The sequence below is a fragment of the Anabrus simplex genome, chromosome 1 (genome assembly GCF_040414725.1).
Source record: "Anabrus simplex isolate iqAnaSimp1 chromosome 1, ASM4041472v1, whole genome shotgun sequence".
NCBI lineage: Eukaryota > Metazoa > Arthropoda > Insecta > Orthoptera > Tettigoniidae > Anabrus > Anabrus simplex.
The window spans coordinates 1,014,721,813-1,014,748,165 of record NC_090265.1 but is presented as its reverse complement, the minus strand read 5'-3'; the positions used below and the strand labels follow the sequence as shown (position 1 = coordinate 1,014,748,165).

The following is a 26,353-nucleotide window of genomic DNA, read 5'->3' as shown; positions in this document are numbered from 1 at the left end:
AAAACTCTTATTACAGTATATATATATTTGCTATCGATATATAAGCCCTAGACGTTTGAATGTGTTTCTCCAGGCATGTGGCTTGACACCCTCATGGTCGAGAGATTGAAGCTGAAAGATCCAAAGGTGAACACTGACGCAGTTTACACACTTTTCGGGAGGTAGAGAGATTGATCCTTCTACATTCCTTTGACAGCTGGCGCAGTTTTGCTATCAGTCCACAACTTCACGTCTGATGGTATACAGGCTACCCAAATAAAACGAAAAAAAAATGCGATGACACTATCAAAGAGTGATGTGTTAAACAGATAAGATATTCTTGTGGTTGCAGGAATGATACATCTATGACGATCACCTTAACGTCATTGGTTGATGACGTAGTCGTGATTCGCTGAGTGAATAATCCTAACCGCATGCATGTAGCTCGTGGATCTGACCGAGTGCGTAGGCCTGTCAGTGGTCTGCGAGTTGGTACAGTTGTCAGGCGCTTTGTCTTCGTCTGGTAAGTACAGCCATTATTCTACTGTTATCAGCTGTTTCGTTCATGGTTCATGGTCCTCCATGCTTGAACAGGGATGCTACAAATACGTTCAAGTAAAAAATAAGCGCCAAGCTGACAATACGAAGAATCACCGTCTTCCGGCTAAGTTTAAAGCTCTACAGCTCGAAGTAAGTGACTAATAGTGGCCATATAGAATGTGGATTTTATCTTCTTCTCCTCCCTGTGGAATGCTGAGATTGTATTTTGGTTCAAGTATGATTGATTCTATCCCAGGCTCCGATGGACTATTTTTTTTTTTTTTTTTTTTTTTTTTTTCAGTTTTGAAAATATTGACAACTATAGTTACCTTATAGAACTCGATATGTATGTATGTATGTATGTATGTATGTATGTCGAGTCTTCAGTCCAAAGATTGGTTAGCTCCCCATCAGCCGTCATTAGATAGCCTAAGCGTCACTAAAGATCTGTACTAACGAAATAAGGAATGATTGCTTTCCTCGCCGCCGGGCTGAGTGGCTCAGACGGTTGAGGCGCTGGCCTTCTGACCGCGACTTGGGAGGTTCGATTCTGGCTCAGTTCGGTGGTATTTGAAGGTGCTCAAATACGTCAGCCTCGTGTCGGTAGATTTAATGGCACGTAAAAGAACTCCTGCGGGACTAAATTCCGGCATCTCGGCGTCTCCAAAAACTGGAAAAGTAGTGGGACGTAAAACCAATAACATTATTATTATTATTATTATTTCCTCGCCGAGTCAGAAAGTGCTATTGCCTCCGTCAATTTCATATTGTTAAGGGCAATAACACAATATACAGAATGTTCCTAAAAATGCGAAAAGTAATCGGGACGTGGATAGCTCACCTCAAAACAAAACGTCCGGAGTATTGTACATCGTGATCCAGGCAATGAATGCAATTAAGGGCTCCATGCCCACTGTAAATGGTTAGCGTGCTGGCCTTTGGTCACAGGGGTCCCGGGTTCGATTCCCTGCAGGGTCGGGAATTTTAACCATCATTTGGTTAATTTCCCTGGCGCGGGGGCTGGGTGTATGTGCTGTCTTCATCATCATTTCATCCTCATCACGACGAGCAGGTCGCCTACGGGAATCAAATCAAAAGACCTGCACCTGGCGAGCCGAACCCGTCCTGGGATCTCCCGACACAAAAAGCCATACGCCATTTCATTTCATTCCAATGCAATTGAGTACTCGCAGCAACTTGAACATGTTAAAAAAACCGTCGAGAATGATTATTGGTAAAGACAAGTGGGAAAAATGGCAGGAAGATACTCGGAATGAGGAGGTAAAGGCTAATTTAGGAATGATCTTGATGGTTGAAGTTTCTACGTATATAAACAGGCTTCGGTGGTTAGGCGAATGGAGGAGGATAAGTTATCTAGGAGAATAATGGCCTCGGCCTTGGGGAGTAAGAGAAGTAGGAGACCAAGGTGACGATGGTTAGATTCAGTTTGTAGTGATTTAAGGATAAGAGGTGCGGAACTAAATGAGGTCACACAGCAAATAGAGGATTTTTATTTTATTTTTACAATTGGCTTTACGTCGCACCGACACAGACAGGTTATGGTGACGACGGGAGAGGAAAGGCCTGGGAGTTGGAAGGAGGCGGCAATGGCCTTAATTAAGATACAATCCCAGCATTTGCCTGGTGTGGAAATGGGAAACCACGGAAAACCATCTTCAGGGCTGCCGACAGTGGGGTTCGAACCCACTATCTTCCGGATGCAAGCTCACATCTGCGCGGCCCTAACCACACGGCCAACTCATCCGTTAAAAAAAGACGATTGTGAGGGCACGTAAGTTAATTTAGAAAGGCTTGCAGAGTGAATTTTGAAAGGCATAACAGTCTATAATGAAGGTGTGTGTACATTTCGTATACTCTGGAAAGTAGACAGAAAGGAGAGTCTTCTAATATGGATCCGCTACTTAGCTTTAATTCATGTCTACACATACCAGCACGTTAAAGGACTTCTTTTCAGGCCTATTCACTGATTAACATTCAAGGCTATCACTATGGTTTTGATGCGTTGATTGATCTGCCAAACATTATAACACGTAGAGGAACCTATTTATTTATTTATTTATTTATTTATTTATTTATTTATTTATTTATTTATTTATTTATTTATTTGTTTGTTTGTTTGTTTGTTTGTTTGTTTGTTTGTTTGTTTGTTTGTTTGTTTAACATCGCACTAACTCAGATATGTTTTCAGCGACGATGGGATAGAAAAGGGCTAGGAATGGAAAGGACGCGACCATGGCTACAATTAAGGAACAACTCCAGCATTCTTCTAGTGTAAAAATAGAAAACCACAGAAAACACTGTCCATGTCTATCGATGCTGGTGTTTAATCACGCCATTTCCCGAACGCAAACTTACAACTACACGGCCCTTACCACGGAGCCAACTCGGTCTTTTCAAGAATGATGATTGATGATGTTGCAAATGGACTGGAAAAGAGGGAAAATTATAGTTACAGGAAAGATGGTAGTTGTACGAGACTGTTGATATCATGGTCATAGCCATCCAACCTTCAGTTATGCTTGGAATCCGAACTATAGGGTCGTGACTTTACATATCAAAACTTCCGCATATAGTATCATGGACTCGAACTGTGGACGCCTAGATGAGAGGCCAGTGACGATTTTACTCACTTAAGTTCCCCCTCGTCTCGTTAACGTTGGGACAAGAATGAATATGATTAAACCTGGAGAGATCGAAGGAGAAATGATAATATAAGACCCATCCTGGGGCCCAGTAGTAGCCAACCCAACCCTGCCTCATACGTTGTGATCGATCGATCAATCAATCAATCAATCAATCAATCAATCAATCAATCAATCAATCAATCAATCAATCAATCACCATTGATCTGCATTTAGGGCAGTCGCCCAGGTAGCAGATTCCCTAACTGTTGCTTCACTTTTCTTAAATGTTTGCAAAGAATTTGGAAATTTATTGAACATCTCCCTTGGTAAATTATTCCAGTCCCTAACTCCCCTTCCTATAAACGAATATTTCTCTCAATTTGTCCTCTTGAAGTCCAACTTTATCTTCATATTGTGATCTTTCCTACTTTTGAAAACACCAGTCAAACTTATTCGTCTACTAATGTTATTCCACGTCATCTCTCCTCTGACAACTCGGAACATACGACTTAGTCGAGCAGCTCGTCTCCTTTCTCCCAAGTCTCTCCAGCCCTCCAGACGGTGTGCTTTCCTGCGTTAGAAGTTCACTAATGATCCGTCATTATGGTGTTAATAGTGCTGAAATGAAATTGCGTACGGCTTTTAGTGCCGGGATATCCCAGGACGGGTTCGGCTCGCCAGGTGCAGGTCTTTCTATTTGACGCCTGTAGGTGACCTGCGCATCATGATGAGGATGAAATGATGATAAAGACAACACATACACCCAGGCCCCGTGCCATTGGAATTAACCAATTAAGGTTAAAATCCCGACCCGGCCGGGAATCGAACCCGGGACCCTCTGAACCGAAGGCGAGCACGCTGACCGTTCAGCCAACGAGTCGGACGTTAATAGTGCTGAATGTAACCCACTGTTTAAACTAACATAGGTTGTGGAAGTAATTTCACCGAGTGAGTTGGCTATGCGGTACGGATCACATAGTTGTAAGCTTGTATTCAGGAGATGGTAAGTTGAGCCTTACCATCGTCGGGAGCCAGAATATAGTTTTCAGTGGTTTTTTTTTCATTTTTTTAATGTTCCTGCCGGAGCTGTACTTTAATTATGACCTTGGCTGCTACCTTCCAAGTTCTAGTCCTCTTCTGTCCCAGTGTCTCCCAAATCCGCCGTATTAAAGCTACGTTCAACTATAGCAGAAGCAACAACAACAAGAAGTAACCTTTGGCTTCTTCGACTTTGACTTGCCGGCTGTCGTACCAGATCTTAACTCACGCTGTGGATCAGTGGTAGATTCTCGGCTGGGTCTCAAAATCGCTGATTCTAACTCGACACAGGTAGTCGGATTTTTGAAGGGAGGAAAGAAGTCTAGTTAGCAATCCATGTCGTGTGATGTCGGCATGTAAAAGATCTCTGGTGACAAGTTTGGTGTTTACCCGACCACAGCCTGTGACTATACCACCCACTAGAGATCTGCTACCGAGGTCGATAGCCGCAGTCGCTTAAATGCGGCCAGAATCCAGTATTCGGGAGATAGTGGGTTCGAACCCCACTGTCGGCAACTCTGAAGATGGTTTTCCGTGGTTTCCCATTTTCACACCTGGCAAATGCTGGGGCTGTACCTTAATTAAGGTCACGGACGCTTTCTTTCCACTCCTAGCCCTTTCCTGTCCCATCGTCGCCATAAGACCTATCTGTGTCGGTGCGACGTAAAGCAACTTGTAAAAAAAAAAAAAAAAAAAAAAAAAAATTTGCTATCTGGCAGAGTAAAACGGAATGTCGAAATTGACACGGAGGCAACGTAGATGATGTCAAATATAAATGCCTGTACACAACAGCTGACGCTATATGATTTTACGATTATTATTATTATTATTATTATTATTATTATTAGTGGTATTGCCCCTCCGCAGTCGGGGGATAGTGAGTCTCCCTTTTACCTGGAGATCCTGCGTTCGATCCCCAGCCAGATCAAGGATTTTTAACTGGATCTGAGTACCGGTTCGAGGTCCACTCAGTCTGTGAGAACAATTGAGAAGTTGTATAACGGTGAGATACCGACCCCGGCCTAGAAAGCTAAGAGAGGATTCGTCGTGCTGACCCCATGTCATATCATAGTCTGGAGGCCTTTGGAATGAGAAGCGGTCGCTTGGTAGGCCAAGGTCCGTCAGGGATTTATAGCAATGGAGGAGAAATTATTATTATTATTATTATTATTATTATTATTATTATTATTATTATTATTATTATTATTATTATTATTATTATTATTATTATTATTATTATTATTCCGGGGATACCGTGAAACCCAGAGGTGAAAGAAGGTGCGGGCATGAATGGGTGGATATATAAAGAACAGAATACTAATTTAAAACTTTAAAATTTATATTTCCTCCTAATATCATTTTCTTTTCAAATTTTAAATAGGGTTAGAAAATAACAATTAATCAGGTACAAGAGTTTAACTCGTACGCTTGAGTAACGATTTTAGAGAGGTCTAGAATAATCAGATAACAATAATTTCACAATATGAGCTTTAAGCTCCCTAATTACAAATTTTACATGACCACTGCTGCTCCTTTCCACCAACAGTCAAGAAGACGGATCTCCCAATTTTTACACCAGTAGGACGAGCGTCCTTACTCTCTACACAATTACTTCCTAGGAGACTATTCTCCAAAATTACAAGTTCCAGGCCTATTAAGGCACCTACCTACATTTTACAAAGCCAAACAGTAAACACTCTCTTATATGGTCAACAGTCTACATAATTTACCTTAAAAGTAAAAGAATGAAATTGACTTTAACAGGGGTAACAAGTACCCATACTACGTGGCCTTTGGTGAATACAAAAGGTTAAAGTTACAGGCCGAAAATCAAAAGGTTAAGATGCGAACACTTGCACTCCCTCAAATTCACACGAAAATACCTAAAACCCTATGTGGGCTTATGGCCCGACGTTACAGAGGCTAAGCCTATACTATGGAGGTGACTAGATGGAAAGAAAGTTTACAAAATTAAGATAAATTTAAAGGTTACAAAATCATAGTCACCTCAATATCAAGTTGAGAGGGAACACAAGAGGGTTCCTCACTCTTTATTCCGTAAGTTCGGGTAAGTTCTTTAGACTTGAGTGAGAATTCACAGTTACATTGCGAAAGAAATGTGAAATCAATCAGTCACTACTGATCTGCATTTAGGGCAGTCGCCCAGGTGGCAGATTCCCTATCTGTTGTTTTCCTAGCCTTTTCTTAAATGATCGCAAAGAAATTGGAAAATTATTGAACATTTCCCTTGGTAAGTTATTCCAATCCCTAACTCCCCTTCCTATAAACGAATATTTGCCCCAATTTGTCCTCTTGAATTCCAACTTTATCTTCCTATTGTGATCTTTCCTACTTTTAAAGACACCACTCAAACTTACTCGTCTACTGATGTCCTCCCACGCCAACCTTCCCCTCGAGCTAGCTTTGAAAGACAATTGTTGTTAAGCAGAATCTGCCATTACCTTGAGCTGGTGGATCTCTTGAAGATGGACGAGGGAGCCCTTCCCCCTGCCTCCGCTACGTACACACTCTAAACCTCTTGACTGGAGCGATCTCAAAGACAGTATGGCCCGAAATGTCACAGCTTTTAAATCGGAGAGGAAGGTTTCAGATTTCTCTGGGTCGAAACCCTGACACACCCCCAATTTTCACGGGCCAATCAAATAAATATCAAAAACCGTAATTGGTTAATTAAATAAATGTACACATTTTCTGATTGGTTAACATATTAAGTTGGCGGGAAGAGATAGAAGTGTTGAAAACTTTAGAACACCAAAAACAATCAATACAAAATTCAGTTTAGGAAACCTTGACACACAAAATTACTTCAAAATTTAATTGTTCATTCTCGTACCAGAGGGCGCATCTAAGTTGATAATAGAGACATATCGAAAAATGTCCAAACTTCTTGTATCAAACACTTTGACGACCGAGTTCTAGATGGCCTAGTCAAAGGCGCTTAATTTAAATGCACTGGGCGAGTGTACCTCCGGTACATTTATTATTATTATTATTATTATTATTATTATTATTATTATTATGCCACTTTTCCAAAACCGGTGGGGTCGCGGGGGCGAACTGCGTCGCACATATGGATTTGGCTACATTTTGCGGCCAGATGCCCTTGCTGACGCCAACCCTATATGGAGGAATGTATAATTTATTACTATTGCGTGTTTCTGTAAGTGGTTGGTTGGTAGTGTGGTGTGGTGTCTGTATTTGAAGAGTGTTGGAGAAAACACAAACACCCAGTCCCGAGTCAGAAGAATTAATCAGACGCGATAAAAATCCCCGACCTCGCCGGGAATCGAACCCGCGACCCTCTGAACCGAAGGCCTAAACGCTGACCTTTCAGCCAATGAGTCGTATTATTATTATTATTATTATTAGTTTATTATTATTATTATTATTATTATTATTATTATTATTATTATTATTATTATTATTATTATTATTAGCAAGGCCTAGTTGGTCATGGCTTTGACGAGTAGAATAACTTGTTCGACGGAGGTGTAGCCTAGTTGTTAGGAATGTAATCATTTATTGCAGCCAGCGGCCGTGGCCTTAATTAAGGTACAGAAGGGTCCTCCTTTTACGACATTTGGCTGCATCTTTTCTGGAACTAGACCGACGACCTGCGAATCGTGATTTGTAGGCCGCTCACCCCCCATGACGTAGAATCCCTTGACTGCCAATTGGCATTTAAGAGTGCTTAAATGCGAGAGATCTGTGTCAGCAGATTTACTGACATCATAAGAAATTCCTTTACAAGGCAAAATACAGGCAATCTAGCGTCTGTAAATACATATAGCAGAACGTTGTTATTATTATTATTATTATTATTATTATTATTATTATTATTATTATTAATTACTTTTCTGCTAGCGGTTTAATGTCACGCTAACACATCGAAGGTACTCGGTGACGCAAGGAAGGGAAAGGTTAGACGGGCTTGGGAGTCATGCCGAGAAATTAGCACCAAACACAAACACGCCGTGGGTGTTACCGTAGCACACTTACTAAGGCACGATCGTGTCAGCACGGAGGTGCGTGTTCAAATCCCTCTCATGGCAAAGTTTTTTCTTCGATTCTTGCTCCCAAGCCTGTCTTGGGCCACGTGCAGATTTAGCAACGTTACCGCGCAAAGCCCACCAAGGGCCATAGCAGTGTTGAAACACCGGATCCCGTGAGATCTCCGAAGTTAAGCAACATTGGGCGTGGTCAAGATTTGGATCGGTTGCCACGCGCTGTTGAGGGGTGGGGGGGGGGGGTTAAGGGAATGGAGGAGTAGAAAGGAACTGGCCACCCTACCGTACGTAAACTCCGGCTCAGGCACACCTCTGTGGAGGTTCGGACCTGGCTTCGGACAGAATAGACCCTTACGTTACATTACCGCGCAAAGCCCATTTGAATTCGCCCGCGAAGCGATCTGATTGGCTAACTCCAGCAGCTGATAAAATGACAACGGCGTGAAATATCGATTTTTTTTTTTTTGAAATTATGTATCAGTATGGCCAACCCTCCAACGCTCATATACTCGGTTCACGTTGTTTCCTAGTGTACCGTACCTACTAGCCGTTAGCATCTTGGAAAAGTTGGTACAATTTCACGATTGAAAAAGCCTAAAGAGCTCGAAAAAATTGTTATTATCAAACTACTGTAGACCAGATGGAACAATCATTTTGAACCCTTATTTAATATCTACTGCCGGCCCCGTGGTGTAGGGGTAGTGTGTCTGCCTCTTACTCGGAGGCCCCGGGTTCGATTCCCGGCCAGGTCAGGGATTTTTACCTGAACCTGAGGGTTGGTTCGAGGTCCACTCAGCCTACGTGATTAGAATTGAGGAGCTATCTGACGGTGAGATAGCGGGCCCAATCTAGAAAGCCAAGAATAACGGCCGAGAGGATTCGTCGTGCTGATCACACGACACCTCGAAATCTGCAGGCCTTCGGGCTGAGCAGCGATAGCCTGGTAGGTTAAGGCCCTTCAAGGGCTGTAGTGCGATACTTTAATACTTACTGGTTGTATGTCCCACTAACCACTCTTGCCGTTTTCATACAAGCCGCGGTAGCAATTGTTTCTCGCAGTTCTTTTACGTGCCAGAAAATCTACCGACACGAGGATGACGAATATGAGCGCCTTCAGATACCACGGAACTGAGCTAGGATCGAACCCAACAACTTGAGCTCAGAATGCCAGAGCTCTACCGTCTGAGCTACTATGCCCCGTGAAACATAATTTAACAATTAACCAACCTTTTTAGGAACTCTTCTTCTTCTTGATCTGTTTACCCTCCAGGGTCGGTTTTTCCCTCGGACTCGGCGAGGGATCCCACCTCCACCACCTCAAGGGCAGTGTCCTGGAGCGCCAGACTCTCGCTCGGGGGATACCACGGGGGAAGATGACCAGTAACTATGCTGCATAGGGGGAATGGGAAGGTTGGAAGGGATAGACAAGGAAGAGGGAAGGAAGCGTCCGTGGCCTTAAGTTAGGTACCATCCCGGCAATTGCCTGCAGGAGAAGGGGGAAACCACGGAAAACCACTTCCAGGATGGCTGAGGTGAGAATTTAACCCACCTCTACTCAGTTGATCCCGAGGCTGAGTGGACCCCGTTCCAGCCCTCGTACCACTTTTCAAATTTCGTGGCAGAGCCGGGAATCGAACCCGGGCCTCCGGGGGTGGCAGCTAATCACACTAACCACTACACCACAGAGGCGGACTTTTGGGAGCTCGTGTTTGGGAATACCCAGATGCAGCCGTCAAACTAACTGGCGTGGTGTGTTTAATCTTTCTGAGATAATTGTTATCTTAACTCACACTCTGTTTACAACGATTGTGGTAGAGCAGTCACGGATATTGCGCCTCGAGACAGAGGACGAAACGTGACCTGAGGGAAAGGTAGCTGAGTAGGACATAGTTGGAATCTCGGTCAGCGTAAATAAGATATGCAATATTCTAGTTTCTGTTCTTTGTGACCGACTAGTTCACCTGAATGTGACCACCATTGATGGTTTCGAGGGGGCGTGATAGGTACAGTAAACAACATTTTACAACTAACGATTTTTCAGTGAAAATTCATGTAAATATGTAGAGGCATGAGTTTTTCGCATTAATTTATGTTTGATTTCGCGAAAAGGAAATAATTTTTCGCGTTATTTCGCGAAATAGGGCTGACCCTATCGCTTTTATTTCGTTTTAATCCTTTCCTAAAGTTATTCATAAAGAGCTTAATTCGTGAGATTTGTGAATTATTATTTATGTGGAAGATAGATAAATAAATATAAGCATTATTGATAATAATTCATTATAGGGTGAAAGCTATGGCCGTGTAGGGTGATGGGGTAATTTGTTATGTAATCTTGATTAGGGCTTATTATAGTATAGTACTATATATATTATCACAAGATTAATAATCGCGTACCGGTATATCTGGAGATCCCTGTCGATGTGCGGATATATTTTGTGGCTGTTGTTGTTGTTGTTGTTATTGCTAATAAGTTTTCGGTGACAGTGATATACTACCGTCCTAAGCGAATTCAACGCATCTGCAGAATTTTAGTTTTTGTGATAAATGTATCCCGTGGGTTTTGTAGGGTGGTTTTCAACGATTTTGCATAGCCAAAATTAATATATCTACAACCAACATCGAGCTATTAGCCATATTTTGTTTGGCGTATGTTACAAAAGGGGCTGCCTGGCCGAGGCGGTAAAGGCGTGCTCGGTTCGCCCGGAAGGACGTGGGTTCGAATCCCCGTCAGGAAGTCGTAAATTTAAGAAACGAGATTTCCGCTTCCGGAGGTGCATATGGCCCTGAGGTTCAATCAGCCTACACCAAAAATGAGTACCAGGTTAATTCCTGGCGGCCGGGCGTAGAGCTAATCACTCTACCCCATCACGTGCCGAGGTTAACAATGATGGAAGCTTTTACCTTCCACTCCTCCAAGGGCCTTCATGGCCTGTACGGAGGTGACTTTGCTTTGTATGTTACAAAATCGCTGTTTATGACGACTTAAAACTTAGCCGAAATGGCTATCTTGCATCGTATCTGCTCAAAAATACGGTAAGCGTGTTACGGAAACAGCAGAGAACTCAAAATCTAAAATGTCAATTATCTCAAAACATTTTGTACGTATGTTGAATTCGCTTAGGACTCAGTATAGAAAAGGGCTACAATTGTACGTATGTTGAATTCGCTTAGGACTCAGTATAGAAAAGGGCTACAATTGGGAAGAAACCTTCATTAAGGTATAATCTCACTATTTACCTCGTGTGAAAATGGGAAATCGCGGGAAACAATCTTCAGAACTACCGATGAACCCGCTACCTCCCGAATGTAAGAGTATAGGAACGCTACTTGTACCTCGCAGCCAATTCATTCGATTACTGCGGTTGATGATGATCATAAGATTAACAATCATGTTACTAACTTACCTGAATGTAATCACCATTCACTGTATGTTAGGGTTTAGTAGTAGGTGGGTGTGATGACTGAACAATATTTCACCAAGGCGCCTGCTGTTCAAATCTCAGCCAAAGCATGTATTTCCCATTATTAATGTACTATATAGAGTTGCAGAAAATGAGTTCTAACATGTAAATATAGTGTTTCCGGACCCATGTTAATATAACATATTTTCTTCTTCTGCGTGTAAGGAATGTTCGAAGTTTGGCTGTACCTTATTGTTAGACCCAGAAATAATTAAACGAAAGTATTTAAATTGTTTAATTATCATTGTTAGGTCTTTCTCGGTTTCTCTGCTCCTACTTAACCTGTCCTCACATGAACCCACCATCACGGACAGTTCATGCACACAACTTCATTTATCGAATTCATTCCCAACAGCCTTTATACCGTTTATTGGAATAGCCCTTTAACCATTGTTCCCTTCTGCTTAAACCACCGACCGTTCTCGCTACTTTGATATCTGTTACCTGTAGCTTATGAATTAAATATTCTGAGTCCACCCATATTTCTTTCCGTCTCGACAAGGTCGGCCGCTTGCTCGAAATGCAAGGATAGCTGTTTAAACTCATTTTCCTGTCATAGAAACAGAATACCGTTGATCACAACTTTGAGCTTTTTCATCATAGTTATTGTTACCGTGTTTTAGCGGTAGTTATGCGTAAAAGAAGGTGCGGGTGTGAATGGGTTTCAAGCTACGAAATTATAGTGCATGTAAAATTAATTTAAAATTTAACAAGGTTATATTTTCTTTTCAAAAACAAAGCAATAACAGACATGGCAGGTACAATGTAGCAAAACAAGGGGAGTTACAATATTTACAGGTTTTGGGCTTCACGCCCTGACTTCAGCGATCAGCTCAGTTTTACCACAAACACAAGTTTTAACAGAGGGGCAGAAAACCCCATTCATCCCTAGGAGCCCCTGGCTCCGAATTACACAGAAAAGCCTCCACGAGGCATATGACACTCCATTTTCAAAAGAGCGATCCGCTCTCAAAATTTAAGCCTCTCAAAGGCCACACCAAACTCTACCTTCAAGCTGTCCTCTAAGGACGTATTCACAGGGGTAAAATACCCAACCTACTGAGGTCTATTACATGAAAAGAAGGTTGATTACATGACCTCTAAAATAACAATTTGAGAGGAGGCTAACCGCACTCCTGATACACTTTGTTTAAAACCTACTTGGCACTAGGCCGATAATACAAGGGCTAATCCCATACTACAGAGGTGACTTAAGAAAATAACAATTTACATTACATCACGGAAGAATTGGTTTGAGAAAATAAGTTCACCTCAAAACAATATGAATGGGAACTCGAGAGGGTTAGCACTCTCTATCCCAATATGTAGTTTAGAAGATAGGATAGGTACCAGTAGTCTTTACATTTTAAAGGAAAGTTACATGGTGGAAGGCCTAGAACCCGCCCCGAAGGTTAAACTGCTGAGCAAGCAAAGAAAGAAGTTATTACTTGGCCATTACCTTGTTGTAGACGCCGCCGAAGAAAGAGGCGCTTCCCGCCTCCTGCTATGTACTTAATACACTGAAAGATGGAACAGAAGTGGCCCCGAGACCCTAAAATCAGCAGTTTATATCCTCTCGCGGAAGATTCTAGGCATTAGGGGAAAGAAAACACCCTCCCACAAAATTTTTATTGGCTAGGGAAAAGAAACCCCTACATAGAGGAAAAAGAAACACATTATTGGTGGAAAATTAATTAAAGAAATTCGGGATTGGCTAGATCCAAACTAAGGGGAAAAAGAGGGGTATACAGCCAACTTAAACAATGACAGAAAGAAATTTAACAAAGAACAAACTCTTGAAATAAAAATTTCTCCAACAAAATAGTTCTTTGACTCCGCACTAGGTCGCACTATTGTTGATCTTCAGTAGTGTCCTCTAGAAGAGAAAGTTCACACTTCTTACTTCAAGCGAAACAAAAACACATCAAAAATGACACAGTTCACAAACTCAAAAATTTCCAGGTAGTGACATCTTCTGAGAAATTAGTAGATTAATAGTGTAGATAAAGTTCAGACTTCCTCCAGAAGAGGAGTTTCAACCGGCGCAACTTTTAAATAAACAGAGTAGAGGTGTACCGCCCGGTACAGACCTCCCCCCCCAAAAGTTCCTCCAGGGGTGACACATGAAATCAGTTTGAAACAAGTTCCAAGTTATAAGTTGAATATGAAAATAGATTACAAGATTTTCAGAATGTTGTGTGATTCAGTTTCACAATTTGTTGTTGCAGGTGAAGTAAAGTCTTTCTGTTTGTAGAAGTTGAATTTCTGAAGATAAACTTTTAATACTTGAAAGTGATGAAAAATTTGGCAATGTCCACCAAATATTGTTGTTGAATTCCCAAGTGTAATCATTACTTATAGTAACTGTTCATGTAGTTGATGTTGATGAAGTGAGGTGGCCAGACCGGCCGTTGCAGCTGGCGTCCAAAGGAGGCCGCTCGGACCCCTCAAGTACCCTGAGATACCGCTCGCCCGCACTATGAGGGGAGCAGAGGAGTTGAAACACGCCGCGCCCGCGGTGAACATATACAGGCTGCGGGCAAGTAGCAGGTCGTGCGCCGCACATCAGCCTTGGCCGGGAGGAGAGCTCCGGCTCGCCGGGCACATGTCGTCTTCGCTGGAGAGGAGGGGGCCCATCCCCCTCCCCAGTCGCTGCACGGCGCTGCGCGGCTGCGGGGGCGCTGAAACATTAAAGCTAGGCGGCAGAATTGTGTTGGACAATCATCTTCTTTGAGGGTACAGGCTTGTGGAGAGGTTGAGGGGCCAGCGGCGTGTAGATATCCATGGCATTTACTATTATGAAGCCACAGTGTAAGGTGGAGCAGGAGACGGGAGCGTGGTAATGGCCGTGGCAAGAACAGGATGGCAGTTTAACGGATCGGGGCAGGTTTTACACAAGGCTTACATCAAAACCAAAATATTACAGAAGGGGCAGAATGCCTTAAAAATGAAACTCAAAAAAAAAAAAAAATAACCTTCATATCCTTTCAAAATAATATGAAGCAAGTTAACAGAGAAATTACACCGGTTTCACCTGGGACAGGTGAACTCTAAATATCCTCTCGGTGGCTGGATTACTTAGCAATAAGGTAACCGGCGTAAGAAAATCGAGAATGATACAAGGCCCATGAAATCTGGGGGCAAGCTTGCCCGCGGGAACAAAATTTTTGACCATAACCTGGTCACCTACCTTCAAAGTGGTGGGTCTCCGTCCACGATCATACCTTTCCCTAACCTTTTCATGAGATACTTTAAGATTAGCTTTAGCCTTCTTCCAAAGATCTTTAATGTTGTCCGGATCTATTGTCTCGGGCAGAATGTCATTCAGAGACCAGAGGTTAGAGAGCGGCGTGTTGGGAACGAACTTAAACATCAAAGAAGCTGGAGTAAATTTGTGTGATTCATGAACCGCCGAATTCAAAGCAAAAGCTAACCAATGCAGGGACGTGTCCCACCTAGAATGATCTTCATGATGATAGGCAATAAGTGCGGACCTGAGATTACGGTTAACCCGTTCAGCCAGAGATGGTTGAGGGTAATAAGCAGATGTAGTTACATGAGAGATGGACAAGTCAAAACAGAATTTACGAAACAGATTTGATGTAAAAGCTTTAGCATTATCAGATACAATGTATTGGCACGGACCAAAAGAAGCAAAAATAGAATTTAGGCAAGTAATGGTGGACTGAGCGGTAGCCAGCTTAGTCGGAAATAACCAAGAAAATCTAGTAAAGCCATCTACGCACACAAAGATGAACTTGTTAGCATTACCCTTTGACTGGGGGAAGGGTCCTACATGATCGATATACAGGCGTTCCATGGGGCGCGACGCTTGATGCGAAGACAAAAGGCCTACCTTGGTGGACATGGTGGGTTTACTAAGCAAACAAGATTTACAAGCTTTTACAAGTTCACGGATTTCACCGTCCATACCTTTCCAAATGAACATTTCACGAATTTTTTCACGGGTTTTAAAGATTCCAAGATGCCCTCCTAATGGGGTCTCATGATAATACTTGAAGATCATAGGCACAAGAACAGCTGGAACGACAACCTTCATCATCTTGTCATGCCTCGAAGGGCAACATAAAACACCATTCCTCAGAACATAAGGGACGACATGTTCCCCAGAAGAAAGGGTTTCCATTATCGGAGCCAGCGTCGGATCTTCACGTTGGTATTTCTCGATATCCCTAAAGAGCATGGGAACATCTGTTAGGATGGCATTAACCTCAGATAGTATGGACTCGGAAGGTGATGAACTGTCGTCAGGTTCATGGGTCTCGACGTCGTTAGAAAACATACGGCTGAGTCCATCAGCAACAACATTTTCAGTACCTCTGATATGTCGTACATCGAATTGGAAGGCAGAAATACGGATGGCCCAACGGGCTATACGACCAGTACGACGCGGCCTACCTAAGACCCAGCTTAAGGCTTGATTATCTGTCTCCAGATCGAATTTGACGTGTTCCAGATAGAGACGGAACTTTTCTAAGGCGAATAAGACTGCCAAACCTTCAAGCTCATATATGGAGTACTTTGCTTCTTGAGCTGACAATGTCCTAGACGCATAGGCGATGGGTCGCCTCCCTCGTTCAGTCTGTTGAAGAAGGACTGCAGCTACCGCCGACGACGACGCGTCGGTTTGGACGATGAATTTCTTCGAGAAATCAGGCATAGCAAGTACAGGGGCATTACAGAGAGCTAATTTAAGGTCTTCAAAAGCGGCTTGTTGAGAAGGTCCCCACTCAAATTTGATGCCTTTCCTACGTAGAAGGTTTAAGGGCGCCGCTCTATTAGCAAAATTAGGAATGAACTTCCTGAAGAAATTCACCATACCGATGAACCTGGCGATACCTTTAATGTCCTTGGGAGGTTTAAAATCACGGATGGCCTGTGTTCTAGAATGATCGACTGCTACTCCATCGGGTGACACAATATGCCCTAGGAATGACATAGAGGGCTTAGCAAAGGCAACCTTGGACAACTTAACAGTTAACCCAGCCTTACGAAGGCGATTGAGAACTTCTCGCAGATGGTCTAGATGTTCTTCAAAGGTTTCGGAAAATACGACGACATCATCCAAGTAGTGATATAAGTACTCAAATTTGATGTCGGAAAAGACCCTATCTAGTAGCCTAGTGAGTACAGCTGCCCCCGTGGGGAGCCCGAAAGGCACGCGGTTGTATTCGTATAAATTCCAGTCCGTGGCAAACGCTGTAAGATGTTTAGACTCTTCGGCTAGAGGAATTTGGTTGTAGGCCTGATTCAAATCCAAGATCGTGAAGAACTTGGCCTTACGAAACCATGAAAAACAAGAATGAAGGTCGGGAAGGGGCACAGATTGCAACACCACCTTCCGATTGAGAGCCCTGTAATCAATGACAGGCCTGAAGCCTCCTTGGGGTTTCGGGACTAGAAAAATAGGCGAAGAATACGCTGACTTAGAGGGCCTAATAATACCATCCTTCAACATCTGATCGATGATTTCTTTTAGAGCCTTCATTTTAGGTGGAGATAGCCTATAAGGTGGAAAACGGACAGGAATCGAATCCGTGACCTCAATTTTGTATTCAATAAGGTCAGTAACACCAAGAGTATCAGAGAACACCTCGGGAAACGACTGACACAATTTGCGAATACTATCAGCCTGCTCCTCAGGTAGATGTCTAAGGTCTAACAACATCTCATCCTGGGTAGGCGAAATAGATGAACATGATGCAGAATTACACTTTAATAGAGGGATTTTACAATTAGAGGCAAATTTGAATGTGCACGACTTACTCTGAAGATCGAGCACAAGACCCGTGTGAGACATGAAGTCCGCTCCCAGTATGATGGGGCAAGACAAATGCTTGGCCACAAACAATTTGATTTTCCATGTAAATTTAAAAACCCGAATTTTGACATGTAAGGAACCTAGAATTTCTAATGGAGATGAATTAGCCGAAACATATTTAACAGGAGATGAGTCATAGTCAGGGAGTTTACAAACAGCTTTCAATTTAGAATACCAATCAGCCGAAATAATGGAACAAACACTGCCTGAATCTAAGAGAGCTGTTATAGGCTCGTTATTTAACTCAATCTTAAGAAAAGGAACAGGTGCGGGGGTATCCGCCGCAATCCTAAGGCACTCTTTAGGGCATTCAAAAGATGAATTTGAAGGCTGGTCGTTCTCTGCATTTACAACCTGTTTACTAGGGGCTGAGTCTCGGGAAGATGGATTAGTCGGCTCAGCCGACGCCACTAGTCACTTTTTATTATTGGCATAGCTGAAATTTGCACCAGAAGTTGAGCAGGAGGGGGTGCTATTTGAGTTTGGGCAATTCTTGGCGATATGTGAGAAGGCCCCACACTTAAAACAGCCTTGTGATGACCCTGCTCCATTCCTTGTCCCACTTGACTTGATCAGAGGACACTTATTCCGCAGATGGTCAGGCGACCCGCAAGCATAACATTTACGGGGATTGACTGGTCGGCGAGGTGGAGGCCGAGTGTTACTAAAGGAAGGCGGGGGTTCTTTCGCGACACGCAAAGAATCGGCGTATCTAACTCCTTCCGCTGAGACTGCCAATGCTTCAAGTTCCGAGAAAGTTTGCGGGCACGCCGCGAAACACAAATATGACCTATAGGATGGTGAAATACCTTCCACAATAGCTTGTACAATTTGATCCTCAGGGAAGTGAAGAGCAAACACCCTAGTATAAAACTTAATGTCCTGTATGAAATCAGCCAAGTTTTCATCCAAACGCTGTACACGATAATAATACTTCTGAATAAGGGAGGACCTGGCCCTAGCCGGGATGAAGTTAGCTAGCAAATGGGCATGGAAATCCTCGATAGAAGATTGCTCGGCAATGGCTCTAACTATTTTGTCAGATAGAACACCAATAGCATAAGGATAGATAATTTGCAAAATTTGACATGGGGAAAGAGAAAACACAAGGGCATGATCCTGAAATTCCACTAGAAATCTTAAAAATGAAATTACGTCACTGGTGGTGTTGACGGAAAACTTAGAGATACCTCTAAGCAACATTGCCAATGGATGAGGCAAGCTGCTGAACCCAGGTGACATAGTCATTAAAGGTTTCAATGGCAAAGAAGTTAATTCAGAGCGGATGTTACTCAATGACGCACGGCGTTCAGATTCGTTGTTCGATGGGGCAGAGATAGTTTGAGCAGCAACGGTTATCCTATTGACTTCTCCCTGAGGAGGCGCTTCCTCGTTACCTACATTCACCGTGGCGGGTTGATCAGTTTTGGGAGGAACTTCGCCGGTTAGCAATTGAGTGACCTTATTAGACAATTCAGAAATAGTTTCAAGGAGCGTATTAGCGTCCTTCCTCTGAACGTCATTCACCTTTAGAGACAACAGATCATTAACTCTATTTGCAAAGTGATACAGCCTGCCTTGCACACGCTTAATTTGATTAGGAGACGGATCGTTCTCATCAAAAAAGCTGACTACAGATGCTAGCCCAGTAATATTCTCGACAATCGTGGAAAGAGAGTCATCAATTTCTTTCTCTCCCAAGTTGGGGATGGAAATGGGCAAATCAAGGGACTCTCTAAGCTTGTTGGTGTCGATTGCAACCGTGCCTCCAGATTGCACATTTCTGATAGTTAACTCGTATATCAACTCCTCTTTGCGCAAGTAGTTAAGGAGGAGAACATCGCGAGGGCCGGGCATGATGACAGAACAATTTTGAAAAACTCAAAAAATTCCAGCAACTGAGAAAATTGTTAGAGTTCGAATCAAAGCAATGTTTAGCCGTCAAAAGGGGCTAAATTGAGACCCATTCAACCACGCTCTGCTACCACTTGTTACCGTGTTTTAGCGGTAGTTATGCGTAAAAGAAGGTGCGGGTGTGAATGGGTTTCAAGCTACGAAATTATAGTGCATGTAAAATTAATTTAAAATTTAACAAGGTTATATTTTCTTTTCAAAAACAAAGCAATTACAGACATGGCAGGTACAATGTAGCAAAACAAGGGGAGTTACAATATTTACAGGTTTTGGGCTTCACGCCCTGACTTCAGCGATCAGCTCAGTTTTACCACAAACACAAGTTTTAACAGAGGGGCAGAAAACCCCATTCATCCCTAGGAGCCCCTGGCTCCGAATTACACAGAAAAGCCTCCACGAGGCATATGACACTCCATTTTCAAAAGAGCGATCCGCTCTCAAAATTTAAGCCTCTCAAAGGCCACACCAAACTCTACCTTCAAGCTGTCCTCTAAGGACGTATTCACAGGGGTAAAATACCCAACCTACTGAGGTCTATTACATGAAAAGAAGGTTGATTACATGACCTCTAAAATAACAATTTGAGAGGAGGCTAACCGCACTCCTGATACACTTTGTTTAAAACCTACTTGGCACTAGGCCGATAATACAAGGGCTAATCCCATACTACAGAGGTGACTTAAGAAAATAACAATTTACATTACATCACGGAAGAATTGGTTTGAGAAAATAAGTTCACCTCAAAACAATATGAATGGGAACTCGAGAGGGTTAGCACTCTCTATCCCAATATGTAGTTTAGAAGATAGGATAGGTACCAGTAGTCTTTACATTTTAAAGGAAAGTTACATGGTGGAAGGCCTAGAACCCGCCCCGAAGGTTAAACTGCTGAGCAAGCAAAGAAAGAAGTTATTACTTGGCCATTACCTTGTTGTAGACGCCGCCGAAGAAAGAGGCGCTTCCCGCCTCCTGCTATGTACTTAATACACTGAAAGATGGAACAGAAGTGGCCCCGAGACCCTAAAATCAGCAGTTTATATCCTCTCGCGGAAGATTCTAGGCATTAGGGGAAAGAAAACACCCTCCCACAAAATTTTTATTGGCTAGGGAAAAGAAACCCCTACATAGAGGAAAAAGAAACACATTATTGGTGGAAAATTAATTAAAGAAATTCGGGATTGGCTAGATCCAAACTAAGGGGAAAAAGAGGGGTATACAGCCAACTTAAACAATGACAGAAAGAAATTTAACAAAGAACAAACTCTTGAAATAAAAATTTCTCCAACAAAATAGTTCTTTGACTCCGCACTAGGTCGCACTATTGTTGATCTTCAGTAGTGTCCTCTAGAAGAGAAAGTTCACACTTCTTACTTCAAGCGAAACAAAAACACATCAAAAATGACACAGTTCACAAACTCAAAAATTTCCAGGTAGTGACATCTTCTGAGAAATTAGTAGATTAATAGTGTAGATAAAGTTCAGACTTCCTCCAGAAGAGGAGTTTCAACTGGCGCAACTTTTAAATAAACAGAGTAGAGGTGTACCGCCCGGTACAGTTATCTTTGAGCTTTTTCATAAGAGTTTAACTTAAAGTTACCGTCTCACGGGGACAGTCCCCGAATTAATACTTTTGTCCCTGGTAAAAATATGTCCCCGGAATATTCCCGATTTTTAATAATATCCGAAATTGCCCTCATTTTCAAACGTAGTCTGTTTGATAGCATTCGTCATGCTGAAAGTTAAGTTCCTAGAAACCATTCCACAGCGAGAAAAATTTGAGGATACAGTAATTTCTTCACAACCTAAATAGGCATGCTTACCTTTGATGAAGATGCTCCGTTTGATGAAATATTATCTTCAGTCAAGACAGTTGTGAATCAAGATAAGAGAATGGAATGTGAACCATGCCAACATTACAAGATGGAGTGATGCTCTTTCTTTTTTAAAAAAATCTTACATATTTGAAGGAGTAAACGATCCCTTACGTTTATTCAGCCGCAGAAACCTGTTGAGATCTTCTTATATCAAAAATGTTCCCAGAAGGAAACATAATTTAACTTCGTCGAAAGCAAAACGTTCAAACACTTTAGGCTTTTTCAATCGTGAAGTGACCAGCGTTTCGCCCCAATGTAGCAGCGGACTCATCACTTGGACTGCCACACCTTTCCAAGACGCTGACGGCTACAGTAGGGCCCACGAGAGTTGAAGTCTGACGTTTAGCGCCACCGGCGAGAAAAAGTTGACTAACGCTGCTCGAAAATGGCCTGTTGCTATGGCAACGATAACAGAGTTGCAACATTTTAGGACGCTATAATCACGTGGATTGGCTTGCTCTCAGTCACTTTTGTCGTTCATATTCTGACTGATTTATTTTCTCGATGAAGTATCGTCTTCCTATTGTGTTTATTATACGTAGTTTATTCCTGAATTGTACAGGTACCGTTAACAATCCGAGTTAAATAATAAAAAACTATCAATGTGGGTAGTGTTGTTCTATTCTGTGATTAACATGTGCATTTGTTGAGGTTATTGTCAGAAACTGATGATTTTGTTAGTGATTATGAAATCTTTTATATATATCGATAATGTCGTGTTCTGTCTTAAATGCTGGAATTATTAACACTAGCTTAGGAACCGGTCAAGGGTAAATTAATTGTATTAGGCCTAGGCCTACATGTTTTATTAAACACTCAGCCTGTCTGAAAGGGTGGTAGGCTGCAAATGGAGGTAACTATGACAACGCAGCGTACTTCGTAGTTACAGCTTTCGCCGCTCACCTGTCAGACTTCAACTCTCTTGGGCCCTACTATAGTGCGCCGAGGAGACACCACTGCAAGCGTATGCAGAATCACGGCCGACTGGATCCCTCGCTGGGCTCCTAGCTACCAGCTAGTTAGAGTTGTTTGATTTTGGCAGAGCAGTTTGTTTCAATCTTGTAGTAATTTAAGTTAATATGATAATAACGTAAATAATAATATTAGCAAGAACGTTGGCAATAGCAGCAAAGGGGCCAATGACCTAGATGTAAGGCCGCTTTCAACAACAATCATCATCATCAAGCAATAGCAGCCCTCGCTCCGCACGACCTTACTTCTAAATTGAAGTTTCGCAAAACAAATGAGCATCGCCTTACCTCTGTTGCCAGCGCGCTACGCCCGCGAGAACAGCTGATACAATATGACCGCGATAAACAGCCCTTGTAAAATGTAATACCGTACTCAGAAAAACTAATGAATATGGATTGAAAACAAATTCACAAAAACTACACTTACTAACAACATCTGACACTAATAAGTATATTATTAAGAATAAAAGAAAATGAGGAAATAACACATCACTCACCGCTAATGGCAGGCACAGGAAGGAGGTTATGGCCTACAAAGGGAACACTCCACTAATCTCAGAGTTACTGGAATCCTCCAACAATATGAAAAACACACTAATTACTGAAGGAAAATGCAAAAGATCGCGAACCATACCGAATACCATACACGCTAAGCGAAATACGTTAACCACGTGGTGAATATAATTAATGTAGTTGGCAACTAGGTTTCGAGATCGTGCTCTGCCGATATAAATCGATATGAATGGCAGCTTGGGATTGGTTGGATGTCTATGCTTCAGCGCATAATCACCAGAGAGAGCCAAAATCTTCCAAAACGTCAATTTAGAAGTAGAGCCGTGCGGGGTTAGGAACAAAGAGGATAGAATAGACGGTTAGGAACTAGCTAGAGCGACGCATCAAGTCGGCCGTGGTAAGACAATGCAGGAACGGTGCACTAGGGGAAGTATGTATATACCACTTGGATAAATGCTTGCCTTACGATTTTATATCTATGTTTGTCAGAGAGTAATGCTTCTGTTAGAATATGGACATGATTCGAACTTGTCAGTGAATGAGATAATGTACTAATGCAGTCAAATCCATGTTCTTTGTTATCACAAACTTAAAATGACATGCCAGGAATTTGTAACAAAGCTTTCTTCAAGACAGGACATATTACCAAAGATTTTCTTCGGAAAAGTTGAGTGATTTTGCCAGAGCAGTTTGTTTCCATCTTGTAGTAATTTAAGTTAATATGATAATACAGTGAATAATAATATTAGCAAGAACGTCGACAATAGCAGCAGAGGGGCCTATGACCTAGATGTTAGGCCGCTTTCAACAAGAAGTATCATCATCAAGCAATAGCAGCAGAAAAAACAATAACAACAGCATTAACAATACCGGCAGTGTATGTTAGCGATCGTACTGTGGAACTAACATGTATCCCCGGATTTCTGGTTGAAAATCCGGTAATCTTAGCTTACCTGCGGCTTCATACACATGGAATTCTTTCAAGTTTGTTACGAATTTCAATCGGCTGTAGTTCGTCCCGTGACTAGATACAAACTATTTCTAGGAAGTCCGGACATCGTGGTTACGTGTTATCTTCCTCACCGTGTCGTCTCAGAACTCACGCGTCTTAAAACTCACGACTACCTATCAAAATTCACGAATTCCGAGAAGAGGATTAGTAAGAGTAGGTTTCTTTACCTGGGCCAGTCTCAAAACTCACGAGCCGGGCCAATTCTCCTTTGAAATGGATAAATGCCCACCCTACTCATATAACGGCTGTAGATATTTAAACATTTAATCGGAATTGTGCGAGAAAGTCCATTGTTAATGCCAACCGGAACTGCGTGACCTCTTGTAATTGGCACCTCTGTCGTCAAGCGACGAGGCTGTCGTATAGGACATAGGAAAAGTTTTCATTTCCCTTTTCTCTGGCGGGTTTGGAGCTTTGAAGGAGTCGAGAGATGGGTTGGGGCAGTTTGATTCGGTGAAGGAGATGGGGGCGGGAGTGTTCCGAGTTCTTGACTTAGTGCTTTATTATTTTGTTTCTTATTACCTTTTAAATATTTGAAAACATTCAATTTTAATACATACAATGGAGTTTGAGCTTTCGTGTGGGTACAATTGTGACTGAATTATTATAAAGATTGAATTTGGTGATAGTTTACAGTTATGCCAGTTATTTTCATTTGTGGTTCATTGCATTTACATAGTTTGTATATGGAGTTTATACATAGAGAATTGGATTTACAGTTATTTACAATGTTGGTTGATAGAATTTTGTACAGTGACGGAGTGAATCTGCAGTGGTGAAAAACTGAGTTATATTTTCCCCCTAAAATACCATAATTAAATATACATTACGTACTGGAGGCTTGGTCTGAAGCTCTCTCCCACCGTTGCAATGTTATTTTTTAACATATTGTATACATATCGGGATTCTAGTGCTACCTATACCATGATTACATTATGTACCGGTACAGGTTTTTTCAGTTGATATCCATTTGGAGTCTTTTTACTTTACAGTGGTCTTACAGAGAATATTTACAAATTGCTGTGCTGCAAATTTGTACAAAAATATTGAGTTAGTAGTTAATGTTTAACAGTTCATGTGAGATGAAAGTTAGAAGCCTGACACAAGTAAATGTTATAGGCTTCAGTGAGGCCGACTTTCTGACCCTTTCGCCAGAGACTTTGAAATAAATGGAAGAAGCATCCTTGCAGTTTGACAGAAGGAAATACTTCATTTATTGCTTTGATAGTAGCTGCCTCTAAGTCGATCTTTATTTCATTTGGGTTCCATTCTAGGATCTGATTTAAGTAATCTCTTTGCGTTTCTCTTGCAAATATCATAGGTGTTATATTTGTTTCCACACCGGTACTTGCAAGATCAGCATGTATCGTACATAGCTGTGAAAACTGGCTGCTGTAAATTTTGAAAGTGCCATCCATTAAACATGTCCTATGCGCTTTGAGGAATTCTCTTCCTTTTGCGCTTGAAAATACTAATGTTCTTTCTCCATTGATGTTGCCTCCAAAAAGAAAGGTACTGCCATCGGTCATGCGTAGAGCACCTTCGTCTAAATTACTATTGTTTGGGTGTGATGGTTCTCTTTTTGACTCCCTGGGCGTTATTTCGGCGTCTGTAGAGCGTTGCTTTTACATTGAAAACTGACGTACTTGATCATTTCATATCATCTTTGCTGCAAGTATTCAAATTCTTCATTGCAGACCTGAAACAAACAAGATTATCGTCAATCAGCCACCACTGATTTGCATTTAGGACGGTCGCCCACGTGGAAGATTTCCTATTTGTTGTTTGCCTAGTCTTTTCTTAAATAATTGCAAAGAATTTGGAAATGTATTGAACATCTCCCTTGTTATCGTTACCATCTCGTACTTAACTTATAGTAATACCGTAATAAAAGCACCAACATGCCTTAGACCTAAATATTCACTGATTCGGAACAAATGTACGAATGTGATTTCTAAACAGTTTCCATTAAAATGACACAGATCACAGACTTTTAGCTAAAATACACAGACGGACACGCACGGGTCCCTAATAAAAAATAAATTTTTAACTTACTTGTGTAACTGATGTTCTTGGCCTAGATGACTGCTTGCTTCATCAGGTACACGCCTGAAACCTTATACCATTTGCTTTACGTCGCACCGACGCAGATAGGTCTTATGGCGACGATAGGAGAGGAAAATGCTATAGTTGATGATGATTATGATGATGCTTGTTGTTTGAAGGGGCCTAACATCTAAGGTCATCGGCCCCGAGTGCTCTAAGTTCATTCCATGTTAAGAAAACAGTATTGCTCTTATGACAACAGGGTTGCCATATCAAACGGCTCTGCTCAACACAATCACGGATAAACGGCGGCACATAAAATTGTGAAATTTAATATTGAAGTTCAAGATAAAAAGCCGTAGAAACTAAGCTTCAAATTATTTTTATGAACTAAAGGGGACGGGGTGTTTATAGGGTCTATTTTTGGTTTGTACAGAATCATAGGTAAACTACAGCATTTAAAAAAATTCTCAGCTTTGAAGTGTAAGGC

At 42.0% G+C, this 26,353-nt stretch overlaps 1 protein-coding gene across 1 annotated transcript in view; it reads left to right on the top strand.

The window, feature by feature from the left end:
- The first annotated feature begins 411 nt into the window (after nt 1-411).
- Nucleotides 412-26,353, top strand: part of fwd (phosphatidylinositol 4-kinase beta fwd) — a 374,395-nt gene continuing 348,453 nt past the window's right edge. The window contains exon 1 of the mRNA XM_067136952.2: nt 412-502. The gene's annotated coding sequence lies outside the window, so the exon portion shown is untranslated. The remainder of the gene's footprint in view (nt 503-26,353) is intronic.